Consider the following 13967-nt stretch of genomic DNA (forward strand, 5'->3'; position numbering starts at 1 on the left):
TAGTAGGTCGTCTTATAACTTCGTGCATTGAGGTGGAAAGAACTATGTCCCTAACCTCAGTTTAATAAACACTTTCAGGACATATGCATGGAGAATCAATAATTAAATGCTGCCTCAGGTAAAAAGAAATAGCACTACTGACACACCTCAGGGAGAGAACACAGGTTCAAAAGATTATTTTTCTCAGTACAAGAGATAGACGATCTGTTGTTCACTAAGTAATTTTCCCAGGGGCAGATATTTGTAAGCTCTATCATTGGAATTTGAGAAACAATGATAGAGAAGGCACAAAAGGCCTAGTAAATTGAATAGAACATAGGTCACTTCAACACATAAATCTTAAATCTTCATACTATATAATCATTAAGTTCATTTTTATACTTTTTGTGTTCTCATTTTCTTTTGTTACATATTTGTTCATGTTTTTTTAATTTATTTATTTATTAAGGATTTCTGCCTCGTCCCCACAACCGCTTCCCATTTCCCTCCCCCTCCCCCGATCAAGTCCCCCCCCCTCATCTGCTCGAAGAGCAATCAGGGTTCCCTGACCTGTGGGAAGCCCAAGGACTGCCCACCTCTATCCAGGTCTCGTAAGGTGATACCTGTACCACTTGGCCAATGGGTGATTTGCAAAGTTATAGAGTTGGAAAAGCTCTCTGCTTTTCTGTACATAATTAATATAGAGAAAATGGGCATATCTAATGATAATATTAGAAAAGAGGATAGTGATTAATCTCAAATTGGCAAAAATCAGAAGCTGGCATGGTATTCACTTTCAGAACGCTGAGAAAATTTAGTTCCTTGATATGGCTTCAGGCTTCTTATATATATTCTACATATTAAAATGATCCTATTGTATGTTAAAGAAAAGGAAAATTTATCTATATTGAACATTTGTAACTACTCTTTTCAAAAGATTTGTTGGAGTGCTTTTCATATTTTGTGTTTTACTCAAAATCCTTATTTTTTCTCCATGAACCATTCTTATAATAACCAAGTAAATATAAGAGACACAGAATACACTAATAAGTTTCTTATATGTTTTATTAGAATAAAAAGTGTCTGAGGTCTCTTTTAATTTAAATCACAGATAATAGTGTTCTGCTTGTTTCTTTACCCATCTATCCCTCAAACATTTATTGAGAACTTTTGTATGGTGGTCATTGTATTATGCACTGGGAATACAGATGGTCAATGATGTTAATGTTGTCATTAACCTTTTAGAGTATGCCTTCCATAGTCTGGGGTTTAAGCATTACTCCAGTGACACTATCGTTTGAGAACTATATTTAAAGCAACTTAAAAAAATCTTTGTAATGTATTGCTATGTCTTCACCTACAGCAGCAGTAGATTCTTCAGTTCTGGTTATAGATTATTTAGAACTTCTTGCTCACAGAGTCTGATTTGTACAATTTGAATTGTTAACAATATCAGGCAATTTGGACAATATCTGTCTTTCTGACCCATATCTAAAACAGCTGTGCCTCATAGTAAAGATATTTCATGTTGCTTATTTTATCGCAAATATATTTTTTCCATTTAAAGGTAATAGTTAAAGGAAAAAATTCCACTTACTTCTGTATGAACATTTCTCAAGCTTTTGCCACAGTCTGGGATGACACCCAAGTGTGCTTGAGCTAAACATGTTTCTTACAAGTCTTGAGTGGAGCAATCTGTTCTTCTTATTTTCTTTCTTTTTTGACAAATTCATATAGGTTCAGGGGTCCTTATTTGGGTTATTTGGGTAAAAGAAAGGAGACTCTACATCAAAACAAAGTCCACTGTAAGAGATGGAATGTTGAATTGTTTTGAGTTATAGTATATATCTCAATTCAAACTTCTGGGAATCATGTTTGAACCTGTGACCTGACAGAGCAACACAGATTACTTACTCAGAGATGGTGTTCTAAACCAAAGCCATGTATGAATAGATGTGCCAATTATATGCTCATAGGATAGGAAGCTAGATATCTGGACAAATATTCAAGTACTAGGTCTGAAGGTTCATTTAGAATTAGGACATAGAAATTCATATTGAGCATTACTGAGGGTAACTGAGTGAAGGAATTCTAAGTGAAGCAGTGATGTAAGAGGAGAAAATAAGAGGGATTTAGAGCAGATGTGCAGAGAAGCCGTGATAGAGCACCAGACACAAAAAGCTATGTATTTCCAGAGACTTGGAAAAAGCCACCTCACTTCCTGCCATGACACTTATATCCTGCATTTGCATCTTATGTGAAATCTCTATATTCTTTTAATAACCTTCCAGTTTACTATCTTAACTGAATTTTCATTTATTTTATCTAAATGATCCGACTAGAGGGTGGGAGGACTCTGATCCCTTAAGAAACGTCAACTGTGAAAATGACAATATGGAGACAGGAGAAAGAAGAGAAAAGCATGAAAGAACTTGAGTGAGAAAAACGAGTATTTAAGATATATTACAAATAAATCAAAGGAAGATGAAAAATAGTGGTATACAGATGGCAAAGGAAATACTCTGAGAAGTCTCTAGACTCAGAAAATTAGAGAACCCCAAGCATACTACTGTGTGAACAAATATATTTTTAAACATGTTTCTCAGAGTTACCTTATGATAACCTTTGATGATATCTCTACCTACACACAATAAATTGCTGAAAAAGTTAATACATCATGGGAGAAAGAAAATATGCACTGAGGACAACTAAATTTGCACTAAGATTCCAGATCCTCCAATTCCCTAGCATGCGATACTAATGTCTTTATCCCCTCTAGTGAGTGAAATCTTCATTATATGCAATACAGGAGTAACCTTTACTTTCACGGTCCGTTTTGAGATCTTTGAGGAAAAAATGAAAAGACTAGAATGGTTGAACTGGTACCCTGAGAAATAACAGAAGCTCCTCAAAAACTAGTTTTCTTCCAGTCAGCTTTGGAGTTACATGTATAGAGCATGGAATAAAGTTTTCAATTTCTTTAAAATTCTATTTATGTTATGCATATCTAATATCAGTTAATACAATTAGAAATGAATAGGTTTTTAATTCTTTCTAATTCTGTTTTTGTAAGGTAAAGTGATTTCTACTTAAATTAACATTTTTGCCAAATAATAACAGTTTTGAAATGTAAAATAAAATATAAGCCATGATAAGTGATCAGACAGCAAGAAAATATTAGTATAACCATGTTGAATTTGTATATTACCTATATCCTTAAGAATTCAAAGAAGTTCATGAAGGACTGAGAAATGACATGGGGAAGAGATCAAACAGATAACAGTTTGAGCATCAATTCCTCTTAAACCAGTAAACACTATTTTCTAAATTATTTTGGATATTAAAATCCCATGCAATACTCCCCCCCCCCCAAAATGTGACTGTACCAGTTTATGTAGCACTCTGGAACTCAGTAAGAAAGTTAATAGATAACTAAAATTGGAACTACCACATGACATATCTATGATACTACTGGCCATACACCGTAAGGACTCAACATCTTACCACACAGATACTTAATATCTATGTTCATTGATGCTCTATTCATAATAAATAGGAAATGGAACAAGCCCAACAAGTGATGGATTAGCTATATATTATTATTACTAACAATATATTATATATAATATTATTCAGCTGTAAAAAATTAATGACTGCATTATCTAACACTCCTGTTCAACTACAACAATAATCTCCCTTCTCCATCTCAATATTTTAATCATCAATTAAGTTAATACATAGACAACAAATGTACAATATTCTCCCAACAACTAAGAGAATACTATAGGACCATTAAAGCTTCTAAACCTGAGAGATAGTTTTGAATATCTGTGGGGGAAAGGACTTCATCTGTCTCATCTTTATTATTTATACAAATTAACAAAGGGTTTGGTATATAGTAGATGCTTGCACATAATTAATGAGTGAATGAATGATTGAAATAATGACGTGTCTGAGTCCTTCTACTTGTTTATTTTTCATTTCCCTGTATCAATTTAATTCCCATATCCCACAGAAAAAAACAGGGTTTGCTTTCTTTATGACGACAGCATGTATTTTACTGTATCCCACCCCCAAAGTGGCTCTGTTTTAGAATTCATAGTGATAGGACTAAATTGTAATAAACCAGAGAAATTTAGGCTTCTCAAACACCATTAGTTCTCACTCTTACAAGTATGGTGATTGAGATGTGGCTACAAATCCTGGAAATCCAAAAGGTTGTTATTAAATGCCTCCCAAATGTTTCAAATGCATATTAGTTATTCTCTGTTTAAAAGACTGCCTGCAATTAAGATAGCACCTGAAAATGCAACTTGGGCTTAAGCTGTTTTTATTGCTGTAGATAGTTAATCTGCAAAGTTTGCAAAATGTAACCCTATATTTACTCAGCGAAGCTACATTATGTGCGACATTAATATTAATAAAACAGGAATTCTCATTTATCTTTATTAACAAGACTGTCACTTCATAAATTTTCAACTAGCACCCAGTGACTTTTTATATTTGAATGCAAAAATGATAAATTAAAATTCTTCATCCACTTCACTTCAACTTAGGGAAATCAAGCAGAAAAAATAATAAGAAAAAGTATCCTCTTGGAACTTTAAATAAGTTTGACTCAGGTTGGGATCACTAGCATAGGACACTGTTAATATTACAACTTACTTTCTAACTTTTTGAATCATGAAAATCATATTAATTCAGGAAATTATTATAGTTAAGCAAATCATTGTGACCTCATAGAGAGAACTTTCATATCTGGAATATTAGCTTTTTTATTGATTTTATTGAGCTATACATTTTTCTTTGCTTCCCTCCCTTTCTCTCCCCTCCCCATCATTCTCTCCCAAGGTTCCCATACTTCCAATTTACTCAGGAGACCTTGTCTTTCTCTACTTCTCAAGTAGATCCATGTATGTCTCTCTTAGGGTCCTCATTGTTGTCTAGGTTCTCTGGGATTATGATTTGTAGACTGGTGTTCTTTGCTGTACGTTTAAAACCCACTTATGAGTGAGTACATATAATAATTGTCTGGAAACAACCTAAATGCCCCTCAACTGAAGAATTGATAAGGAAAATGTGGTACATTTACACAGTGGAGGACTACACAGCAGAAAAAATAATGACATCTTGAAATTTCCAGGCAAATGGATGGAGCTAAAAAACATCATACTTAGTAAGGAATATTAGCTTTTAATTGACATAAAATAGCTACAACATTTTACTTACATGAAAATTATGTACAAACTCAAAGTTACTCCCACTCATAAGTAGACAAAGGGATTAGAAAATGTGACTGCACAAAGGAGATATTTCTTGCTTCTCCTGGATTATTATGTTCTATCTTGACAACTCAACAGAGGTCTTCTCATGTATGGGTTTATAGTTCTGTTAGTAGGACTATAGCTTTTGTTGTATATAACAGTTATAGAAATAAGAGGTCATAGATTTGAAAGAGAGCAAAGGTGGTATATGGTAAATTTTAGAAGTAGGAAAAGGAAGGGGAAAATGATGTGACTTTTTATTATGGTCTCAAAAACAAAATATAATTTTAAAAAATAAGTTACATCCTGGAGGAAGAGAAGAGAAGACAAAGACTGGGTAAACTCACAAACTTAAGAGAACTATCTAACATTTAATGCTTATAAAAGTAATGAATAATTGCTGTGTGGCAGGACAGGAGGAAATAAACACCAAGTCCCACCCTTAACCAAGAAGCTATTTCTGATTGATAACAGCTGGCAAATGAAAATTCAGTTTTCACCAATGGAGTATCACCGGCTATATTATTTACAATGCAGGGCAGGTGCCATGTCCAGTAATACTTAAACAGAACAAGAAGGACGCCATTTTTGTGGGATTTTTGTTTTGTCATTTTTATTATGTTTTGTTTGTTTTGCTTTTATTTTATGGGTATTTTGAAAGTGAGAGAGATAAAAAAAAGCAGAGTTGGGGGAGTAAACAGGTAGAAAACATTTGGAAGAGACAGCAAAATTAAAATCTATTGAAAAACATTAATAAAATACTACTAGTAAAAAGAGAAATGGTTAGTGGAGAAGCTGTCCTTCCCATGAAATAGCTGCCTGCAAACTGTATAGGGAACTCCAGAGCCACAGTTTCCCTGGGTTGTTTCCAGTACCAGAGTAGGACAGTTTTGAGATATAGTTTCAGAAGTACATAGACAGTGTGAATAAAGGTTTTTTCATATTTCCATAGGACATCCTCCTCCAGAAGTTAGAGTTAAGTGGAATTTTTTTTTTGGTCTGTCTTAAGACAATTGATGTTTGTTCATGTCTCCCCCTAAATGTCACACAATGATTTCCAATATGTTCATCATATCTAAATTTGTATTCCTTGTACCATCTCTTTCGATTGAAATGATCTCTTAGAAGATGCCTGTCAATAAAGTAACACGCTATCTAGCTCACATATCTTTGCCATATCATGGCAATGTTTCCTATTTAATGAAAAACTATAACTTTGACATATGCTGTTGAGAAAACTGAATGTCCACATTCAAAAGAATGAATTTATTTATTTATCTCCTCAGACAAAAATAAACTCAAAGTGGAGAAAACACTTCAATTTAAAACCTGAAATGCTAAAAGTGATAGATGAAACATAAGTACTACCCTAAAAGAAAAAAGTTAGGATATGACTTACTGGATAGGATGACTTTGATTGCCCAGGAATTAATTCAACAATTGGTAAGTGGGACCGACAAAGTAAAAAAGAATCTTTGCTAGCTATACATTTGACAAAAGACTAATATCCCAAGATATATAATCACTAAAAATCTAAAATGTCAAGAAAACAAATAGTTCTATTAAAAATGGGCCTGTGAGGACTGAAAATACAGTCAAGAGAAGATAAGAAAATGGCTAAGAAATACCATCTCAAAAAATGTTCAACAGCCTTAGAAATTAGCAAAATGGAATTTAAACAACTTTGTGATTTCTTCCTACCACAGTCAGAATGGAGAATATTAACAAAATAATTAACAGTAAACACTGAAGGGGGTGTGGGGAGAAGAGAGCCCTCATTAAATGTTGGGGGGTTACAGACTGGTACAGTCACTACAGAAATCAGTATAGAAAACTTTCAAAAAATAAAAAGAAATCTACCATATGATGAAAATAAATCCACCAGCTATTACACTCCTCAGCCTATGTCCAAAGAACTCAACATCCTAATCCACATATACTTGTTCAGCCATGTTTATGGCTGATCCAGTCAAAATAGCTAAGAAATGAAAACAACCTAAATATCCTTTGATTAATGGATAATGAAAATATGATACATATACACAATGGAATACTATATAGCTTTAATGAAACAAATGAAATCTACATATAAATGATTGGATCATATAGAGTGAGGTAACCCAGACCCAGAAAGACAATCACATGTTCTTCCTTATCTGTGGTTTCTAAACCCAAATCTTCAGATGTAAATATATAATGCAGAGTAACTACAAAAATTCAGAAATCTACAAAGGACAATGGTTGTGAAGCTTGAGAGGGAACTAGCAGGATATAGGCAATAAGAAAGTGGAAATGGGAAAATTAGGGAGGCTGGCTATAATTGGGGAAGAGGAAGGAAAGTCTATATAAAAGGAAGAAAAAGGGACAAACAATACCAAATTTATTTAACAAATTTTAAGGGGATCATTATTTTATATTTTATATCTAGTTAAATTATATATAATAAATACAACAATATATGCATATATATATATATATATATATATATATATATATATATATATATATGAATGCCACTTAGGCCGAAAGTACTCACAGTAATGCTAGACTACATAACAAAAACCCCAGTACTAAGTATAAGAAACTTCCTTTCAAGTTGTTGGTCAGGGTAGTCCAAGTGACTGCCAAACAGAAGTTATTATTGTTGTTTTGGTTGCCTCTCAGTGGTTGAAGGTACTTGGGTTATTATCAGGTAATTATTATGATTGTTATTACTATTGTTATCATTTTATTATTAATGATATTGTTAACCTGAAAGCCTCATTTGCTTAGCCTTGATCCCATAGTACCAGAAGGTACTTGGTATATAGCACAAGCTGCCAAGATAGGGAATCAAAACAGCTCCCACCTACACTCACTGGAGGAAGAGTATCGAAGCACCATGGAGGCAAAGCCCCCACTTGCCGTGATTGGAGGAAGAAGCCACCTTACCACCATCCCCATCTGCATCAAAGGCCCCTGGAGGCATAGCCCCTACTTGCACCAATTGAAGGAAGAGCCCAAACAGCCAGTCAGCAAGCAAGTTGATTGGGGTCAGGCCACTCCACCACCAGTTCCAGTGGCATCAAAGGCCAACCAAAGGCACAGACTTCTCCTGTATCAGCTGGAAGAAGAGTCAACACCTAATACTTATAATTATCCCAAACCCAGATGGGTTGAAGGCATTCATACAACAACATAAAGAAAAATGTGATACCACCAGAAACTAGTGGTTCTACAGCCAAAAGACCTTAACATCCCAACACAAATGAAGCAGAAGAAAATGACCTTAACATAATTTTATGAAGATGATAGAGGTTCTTAAAGAGGAAACATACAATTCCCTTAAAGAAGTAGAGAAAAAGACAAACAAAAAATTGCAAGAAATCAATAAATCCCTAAGGACATCAAGAAAGTCAAGAACAAAAACCAATCATACTGGTGAAAAAAACAGCACAAGGCCTGAAAATTGAAATAGAGTCAATGAACAAACACAATCTGAGGGAAAAAGGAAATGGAAAATCTGGGTAAATGAACAGAAGCCACATATGCAAGCATAACTCACAGAAATCGAGAGATGGAAGAGAGAATTTCATGTCCTGAAGACACAATAGAGTAGCTAGATTCAGTAGTCAAAGGACATATCAAATCCAACAAATTCTTCCCACAAAACATCCAGAAAACCTGGGAAACCATGAAAAGACCAAACCTAAGAATAATAGGGATAAAAGAAGGATAGATCTTGAAACATAATTAATAAAAAATCACAGAGAGAAGTTGGGTTTCAACCTGAAGGTCAGAAAAGCAAAATAGCCAGCCACTGGTTCTTACCTCGACCTCAATCTCGAATGGCGTTCCTGCCTCCAGGTATCTCAGATGAGACTGTGACTGAGAGCTGTCTCCTCCTGTTCTATAATCCTCTCAACTCTGGGATTAAAGTAATGCACCACTACTGCCTGGTTTTTATGGCAAGCTCGTGTGTCTCCAGAGATTAAATGTGTGTGTTATTGCTTCCTGATATAAAAGGTTGACCAGTGTGGCTGTTTTATTTCTCTGGTCCTCATGCAAGTCTTATTTATTAAAATACATGTGAAATGTCACTACAAACTGAAGCTCAAAGGCACAGAAAATATATTCAATAAAATCATACCGTAAAACTTTACCCACCTAAAGAAGGGCCTGCCTGTAAAGGTACAATAAGTTTACAGAACGCCAAATAGACTGAATCAAAGAAAATGCCCTTGCGACATAATAAGCAAAACGCCAAACATACAGAATAGAGGAAGAGTATTAAGAGATGAAAAAGGCCAGGAAACATATAAAGGCAGACCTATCAGAATTGCACCCAACTTTTCAATAGAGACTCTGAAGGCCAGAAGGTCCTGGACACAAATTTTGCAGACACTAAAATAATTGATGTCATCCCAGACTACTATACCCAGTAAAGCTTTCAATCACCATAGACAGAGAAAACAAGATATTCCAGGACAAATCCAGATTTAAATAATACTTAACCACAAATCCAGCCATACAGTTGTTGCAGTAAACATGGCTACAGCCTGTATATCCGCCATGAGGCTGGAAAGCTAAGGAATGGACTGGATCTAGCCTGCAAAGCCACGCCTTTAGTCCTACTGAGATTGCTTGGTAAATTAAATATTCATGTGGTCAGAAAAAGAGAGATATACAGTAAAGAGAGATTCAAAGACAAAGAAAATATCTAAATGGTTTGAAGTGTGTTAAAAATATATGCAGACTAAAATTTAAAGTTCTTAAAGTAACAAAAAAAGGAAGAGAGTTGTTGTGTGTGGTAGCACACGCCTTTAATCCCAGTGCCTAGAAGGCAGAGACAAACAGATCTCTGAGTTCAAGGTGTAGTAGCTTACACCTTTAATCCCAATGCCTGGGAGGCAGAGACAGGCGGATCTCTGAGAGTTCAAAGACAGCTTGGTCTACAGAGTTACTTCAGGTCAAAGATACAGAGAACCTGTCTCAAAAAGCAAAGAGTTAAAAGTAAAAATAAACAAAATAGAGGTTATAACAAAGCTGCACAAAGATGGAAAATACACAGAGAATTTTGATACTGTATGCTATTATGCTCTCTTTGAATTATTTGAATGCTGAGGAAGGAGCAACAGCTGCTAAAAGATATTTATTTATAAATGCTGCTGAACTAATCCAACATAGATATTTTGAATTTGGATCTAAGGATATGATACTTTGGAAAGGAGTTTCTTATTTTGTTTTCACAGAGGATGAGACGCTGTTCATTTCTTCTATTCTGATTTGGTATGATGGACCACGCCCTCCTGAAGGGTTGCAGTGAACATCTTCAGAAAATTGCTTCGCTCAACTGCCAACTGAGATGAAACTAGCACACAGGTTATACCGTGAAAGACCTAATTAACGACGCCCCCATTCAGCAGGAAGCAGTTTGGAGAGAAAAAACTGCGCCCATGTTCCCAAATATGGTTTATAAACGTTCTTTTACATTTAAAGGGGATATGATATAGGTATGAATAATTTGCATTAGTATAGATTTTGCTTTATTGATAGAGATTTAAGGTCAATTTTGTTATATGTATATGTATTTCTGATATTGATTAAGGTGTTGTGATTGTATAGTTCATTATTAAAATGTAATGTATAATTAGGAAATATAGGTTGTTGATGGATAATCATAAATAATAGTCAAGTTTGTAATCATGTTAGTTTATATTTTCTAGATGTGCGTAGATATATTTAGATAGGCATTCTTCATATTTTTCAAAGATTATAGAATATGGCATTTTAAATGTTTTAATAACTTAGGACTTTTCATGACAATGAGACACTCTGCTCCTGGCAGCACCAATCTACTTCAAGAGGAAGATGGGCATCGAAGAGGCTCGTTATGGAGATTGATAGCCATTTGGGCAAGAACCTGCTCTTGCCTGGACTATTGCATAAACTGGACACAGAGAACCCGCAGAGAGAGGACTACTGAACTTGCCTAAGGTGAGATGATCTTTCGGGGTTCCTGATTCATGAAAGAGTCTGCCAGACATTCTGCAGGACACAACAGATAGTGACTGAACTGACTTTGAATTTTCCTGCTTTATGGAAATGTCTGCTGGATACTATGGGCCTGAAGGCTGAAGATGGATGCCCCAATGGTACAAAAGAACTTTGGGTGACTGTCCAGGCAGCGAGATGTCTTTGTCATTTCTAGAGTTTGAAGTTTCTAAGTTCTTGTTTACTTAGGTAATATTATATCTTTCTGGAATCTTTGATGGAGTTAAGAATAGTTAGTTATAGTTTTCCTTAGTTATGATAAAGATTATTGTAACTTTTACTTGATAACTGTTTTGTTATATGTAATTTTGCTATGTTAAAGTCTTTTTTTTTTTTTGTTTAAACCGAAAAAGGGGAAATGATGGAGGAAGGTCATTGGCTAATAAAGAAACTGCCCTGGCCCATTTTATTGGTTAGAGGATAGGTGGGAGGAGTAGACAGAACAGAACGCTGGGAGGAAGAGGAAGTGAGGTCAGTCTCGACAGCTCTCCTCTAGGGAGCAGATGCCTGAGAGAGAGGCCATGCCCCGCTACCGGGATGAAGCTCTGACCCAGGATGGACTAGGCTAGAATCTCCCCGGTAAGCGCACCTTGGGGTGCTACACACAGATGATTAGAAATGGGCTAAATTAATATGTGAGAATTAGCTTAGAAGAGAATGGGCCAAGCAGTGTTTAAAAGAATACAGTGTCCGTGTAATTATTTCGGGGCATAAGCTAGCCGGGCAGGCGGCTGGGGTGTTGGGGACGCAGCCCCGCTGCCGCCCTTATTACTTCAGACAGGAAAGCAGATTAATTCACTAATGTTGACTTGAGAATCTCCAGTCTCCCTGTCAAATCCTCCATCATTAAGTCCCAAGCAGTCAAGACACTCCAGGCAACCAGCTGAGATAAGGACAGTTGGTAGTAGCAGTGCTTTCCAGATAAGCATCCCAAAGAGCCTGTTAATGCTATTGTGACCAAATCCAGGTTTGCTGTCAGTGCAAAGTGGGATTCTCAACTTCTTTATGCCTTCTGCAGGATGGTGTGCAGAAAGTCTCAGTTACAAATGAGCACAACAGATCTACTGTTTGTCTTGATGTAGATATAATTAGACTCCAGGATTGAGAGAGTGATGGTGTAAAGACTTCAGTTTGGGAGAGGCTCTATTATTTACTAGCTATGGCCCCCTGGTAACTTGCTTAAACCTGGCATGCTCCAACTTTCATGTCAATAAAAAAGAATAATATTAGTATTTATTTCATTAGGGTTTGGAGGGATTATATTATGCATTAAGGTGATTAGTGCAAAGTCTAATCTGATGCAGATGATCAATTAACACAATTAATAATTTTGAATAAGCACAAAGTATAACAAAGGAAATATTTGGGGTAGAAATATTTGGGGTAGAATATTTGGGTTTGACGTTAAACAATCAGCAGGAACCCAATAGGACTTCTTAACAGATAAATTTCTCTTACAGTTTTAAGAATCCATATTTTTGTTTATATGTGGATCAGGAAGAACTGGGCTCCCTATAACCCTTCAGACTAAAGCAAGAAGCCAATACCTCATGGTATTTGCATCTCTTGATTGAGTGGCTGCTAAAGAAACATGCAACTGTCTGAAGAAAGGACAAGCAACTGTTACAACTGGTTTCCAAGACTGATCCTGAGACTTGCCATGTGGAAAGGTATACTATGATCCATGTGGAGCAGCAAAATAAAAACTGTGACTCTCTGTAAAGTAAATTCCCAATATTTTCCCCCAACAGCTAGAAGGGCTCTTTAAAGAAGAATTTTCCTTGGTAGTAATAATGAGTGATCTACAGCACCTATGTATATTACTCCATGGATATGTTACCCATTCTCATTTTCAATTCTTTGATGTGGGAAGGTCATCTGTCTATCTGTTACTTTCATTGGTTATTAATAAAGAAACTGCTTGGCCTGATAGATCAGAAAATTAGGTGGGTGGAGTAGACAGAACAGAATGCTGCATAGAAGAAAGTGAGGTCAGAGCCAGCTGCCAGGTCAGACATTCTGAATCTTTCCCGGTAAGACACCACTTCATGGTGCTACACAGATTATTAAAAATGGGTTAATCAAGATGTGAGAATTAGCCATTAAGTGGCTAGATATAATGGGACAGGCAGTGTTTAAAAGAATACAGTTTCTATGTTATTATTTCTGGGGCTAAGCTAGCCGTGTGGGAGCTGGGTGGGACGAAAAGCAGGCCTGCCTGCAGCTCCTTCTACAAATGGCGCCCAGACATGGATAACTGAATCCACAGAAAGCCTGAGAAAGCTTGGGAAAGAAAGAGTAAAACATGTTTTCTTGGTAGCAGCAATTTTTCGGGTCTGCTCTGCTGGCTAGAGGCAAGCAAGAGCTCTCATCTAAGAGAGGCTTCCTGACTCAGCTTTAGCTGCAAAACCCTGCATCTCTTTTAAGAGGTCCTGCCACAAAACACTTAAACGGTGTTGATAAAAGCTGACTGCATGCTTGTTTGTTTTCAACCATAGCAGGAAAAAAAGTCATGCTGTTTTAAAATGCTGGCATTCTGGTCTATACTGCCAGTGCAAACTCTGACTCTTTCAGGCACGCAGTCTGACTGAGTGTGGTCTGTGAGCAGAATGCTGCAGCTTACTTGCTGGCAGGGACCTTAAAACGCCACAGAGTTGTGGCAATAAAGATGGCTACAGATGGTATCTCTGC

The sequence above is a fragment of the Microtus oregoni genome, unplaced genomic scaffold (genome assembly GCF_018167655.1).
Source record: "Microtus oregoni isolate MIOR12 unplaced genomic scaffold, Mior012 000061F_ref0000440, whole genome shotgun sequence".
NCBI classification, from domain to species: Eukaryota; Metazoa; Chordata; class Mammalia; order Rodentia; family Cricetidae; genus Microtus; species Microtus oregoni.